Consider the following 4,081-nt stretch of genomic DNA (forward strand, 5'->3'; position numbering starts at 1 on the left):
CACCAATTATAACCATACCCAACCATCAGGGAATAACGAATGCCAAGCGAAAACCTGCAGCACCAATCCATAACCATGCCAAACCCTCGAAGCAACGAATACCGCATCGAAATCCACACCAGACACCAGCACAAACAATACGCCACAATCAACGCAAGCTAATCAAGACATCAAGACAGCATCATACCCGCAGCTGCCTCCGGCACTGCTCCGTCTCCCTCTGCCGCAAGCCGATAAGCACAACCCTGAGCCCTTGGGCTCTGCTCCATCTTGTCCTCCTCCTGAACTCCTCAAGGTGGCCAGTGCTAGAGCCTGCACCGATCCTGCAGAAAGCTGTGGACAGTTGACCCTCAAATGTCCAACCTGCCGACAATGATGACAAATCTTCAAATCCCGAATCGGCACTGACTGCCGACAATCCCGCGCATAGTGCCCCTCTTTCCCGCACTTGCGGCATGCACCACCGGACCAGCAACTCCGGTGTGACTCCTCCCACACTTCCCACAAGTGTGGCCGCTCCGATCCCCCATTCCAACGTCTACGGTCCTGAACCGTTTTGGCGCCGACTGCGACTGCATCGGGGCCTACCTCATCTCACGCAACTGCAACTCAACCTCTAACTCACGCCACATGGCGGCCTCCTGCGATACCAACACGGTCTCGCGCCTCTGCGCAGACACGAACTGTCTGATACCCTCCCCTTGAGCATACTCGGATATCGGGACATCTGAGCCTGCTCCGAAGCGAACTCAGGGCAAAACATTGCCCTCTCAATAAACATCCCGGTGCTCTCAGTCACCGACTCCAAATCCTGCTTCAGCTTAAGGAACTTCCGAGCCAATTTCTCCTTTTCATCCCACGGAACATAGCGAGTACTGAACATCCCTCTGAATTGATCCCATGAAACCGCAGCCCTCTGCGCATCGGAAAATGACCTCGTGGTCAATCTCCACCAATCCTTCGCCCCGAGCCTCAATAGGTCCAGAGCACACCCCACCCTCTGATCAGCAGGGCATAAACTCGTGGAGAAACACCCCTCTATGTCTGATAACCATCTCATAGCAACAATCGAGTCCTGAACTCCATCGAATGTGGGAGGCTTCGCATAATAGAAGTCCCGATACTGAAAACCCCGACTAGCCCCTTTCTTTGCCGTTGCTACAGCCGCTGTAACCGCCGCGGCAGCCGTCTCTGCGAAAGCCGCATATCGCTCATCAAACTACTTCAATCATAGTGGTCCTGATCGACCCAAACAATTCTGGCGACTCAGCCCGCAACAATGCAGCAACCTCATCACGCAGGATTTCGCAAATCCTCGCATCCCGCTCGCTCGTGCTCGTCCGATCGATAACCGGATAACAAGATAGCCACAAGCATCATCCACTACGAACCATGGTACTCATCCCATGACATCCCTCCTCAACATGCTTCAGTGTATGGCACCTGAACCATAGCACCACTCCTCAATCTGCTCCAATGTATAACACTCGAACCACAACATCTATTTCAAACTGTTCCGATGTATGGTGCCCTGACCATAACATCACTCTGTATCCGCTCCGATGTATGGTATTCGAACCATAACATCACTCCTCAATCTGTTCCTTAGGACCTTCAGAATGCCCCCTGTATCAAGTATGGGTCCTCTGCTTTCAGTAGTACGGGCCCATACTACCTGCCACATCTACCCATACTTTCCACACGGACCATCCCAGAGTTCCTAAGTGGCTGATAAACCTGCTCTTTCACCCATCTCATCGCGCGTGCTCGCTTTCCAGCGAAATCTTCTACTCTACCCGCGCACTCATCTGGCTAGGTTTACTCCCTAGTCCCTTCCGCCGTCCTCCCACTTCTTTGCTATCAGCTGCTGAAGAGTTCCTAATGATGCCAGCCCTCTACCTCCTGAGTATCGTCATACTCACTTGGTAGCTGACTCCCATCATCAATAACTCCACAAAGCACAAAGCAAGCAGCATTCGAGCATTGAAGCATACATAGGACTCCCCATCTGTGGTAGCTCCACCTTCTCGGCTCATCCTCGGAAGTACCTCTGTACCCCGTAGCTTTACCCCTTGCGCGTTCTAACTAGATACTCTCACTCATCACATACACACAAAAGCATAACGCACATATAACAGCAAACCCTAGACTAAGGCATCACAAATCAGGCCACTCTAGTCCTAAGATGTGAAATACCTAGCCTGCCTCTAGCATGCAATAATGTCTCATAAAGTGCATAATAGATATTTCATAATGCAAAAGTAAGGGTATTTTGGGAAATCACCGTTTGGCTCTGGCTGATTGTACACACTGCTCTTTCTTGCTTTCTCTTTGAACTCTTATTCACTTTTAGAAAACCATTTAGTTGGAAAACTTTTTCTTACTTCCTCAGTTTGAGTCCAGATTTACCCATAGGCGCGTCCGAATCCCTCAAACCAAGGCTCTGATACCAATTTGTAACACCAAATTTTCCAAAAACAAAATTTTCATTTAAATAATCGATTTAATATTAAAAACACTTGTTTAAAATCTTATTCACATTCGAATTACAAAACATAGTTTCATTTTCATTATAATAGAAGACCAGGATCCTCCAAAACACAACTCTTCCTTCGGTGTGTACAATCGAACCGTTGCCATCCCGCGTTACTGTAAGAACCTGAAACCACATAACATAAACAACGTAAGCACGAAGCTTAGTGAGTTCCCCAATATACCTTACGCACATACGCCTTCCGGCCCGGACCTCTCGGTCCACATAACATTGCCTTCCGGCCCGGACCTTTCGGTCCACATAACATTGCCTTCCGGCCCGGACCTTTCGGTCCATGTGTCTCAGGGGACTTCCGTCCCTGCTGGGTAAACCTTCCGGCCTTACCCACGCCGACCTTCCGGTCCATCACACATCATATCGCCTTCCGGCCCATAACATAATCGCCTTCCGGCCCATAACATACATAGCACATATCGCAGATAACTTACCACATATAGCATACATAACACATATCATATCCGACCTTCCGGTCACACAATCAAACCCTTCCGGGTACAGTATAGTGAGAAGACTCACCTCGCGGACACTGGAAGATAGCAACTCCTGAAATCTCTTGCACTTGATCCTCCGAGCTACAAGCTCCCTGTCTCATCATATATCTCTTTTTAATACTTCTATCTCCCACGTTAACTGACCCTACAACGTTACACACAGGTCAACTCTGGTCAACAGTCCATTGTCAGCTCAACTGGACTCGGCGAGTTCCCTGGCGACTCGGCGAGTCTGGTCGTCCTTCAATCCTCTAAGATTCCCCTTCTACTCGTCGAGTATCCTCTTTGACTCGACGATTCACTCCTGGAAGAATCGCGGGGCCACCCCGACTCCACTCGCCGAGTCTGAAGAACAACTCGGCGAGTCCCAGTGAATCTTCAAGCTACTCGCCGAGTCTGGTCATCCGACTCGGCGAGTCCACGCCATGCAGTCGAACAACTGCTTCCTGAAATACGTATGGTCCCGAAATACACAATCATGGGACCTTCTGGACCTCTAACCATCCTATTACTGGGTTACAAACACTTGGGTAACAATATAATAATCCATCTAATCACCAAATGGGTTTCATAAACCCTAAAATCGAGTACACATCAATACAGCAGAAATGATCCGAAATATTACCTGAATAACACCCTCTCTGCGTCTCCAAACCTCAGAACTCGATCCCCTTGATATTCCTTTGGCCAAAACTCTTCTTCTTCTTGCCTAACAAATTCTTCAAGGTTCCAAAAGCTTTCTCTCCTGCTCTAAACGTCCACAACGATTAGGGTTCTTCTCAATCGGCCAAAAGACGAACAATGGAGGCATGAGATCCCTTATATACGTCCCAAACTGAACGGCTAGGGTTTTCCACTGAACAGCGTCGACTCGCCGAGTCCATATCTGGACTCGTCGAGTCCAGTCGCGAACCCGCGACCAAACCTGCGACCCTACTCGGCGAGTCTGGCTCCAACTCGTCGAGTCTCCCCTTTAAAACACCCCCAAAATGCAATTTAACAATACTTGAGATTTTGGGCTGTTACATTGCAGCCG

This window comes from Lactuca sativa, chromosome 8 (genome assembly GCF_002870075.4).
Source record: "Lactuca sativa cultivar Salinas chromosome 8, Lsat_Salinas_v11, whole genome shotgun sequence".
Taxonomy (NCBI): domain Eukaryota; kingdom Viridiplantae; phylum Streptophyta; class Magnoliopsida; order Asterales; family Asteraceae; genus Lactuca; species Lactuca sativa.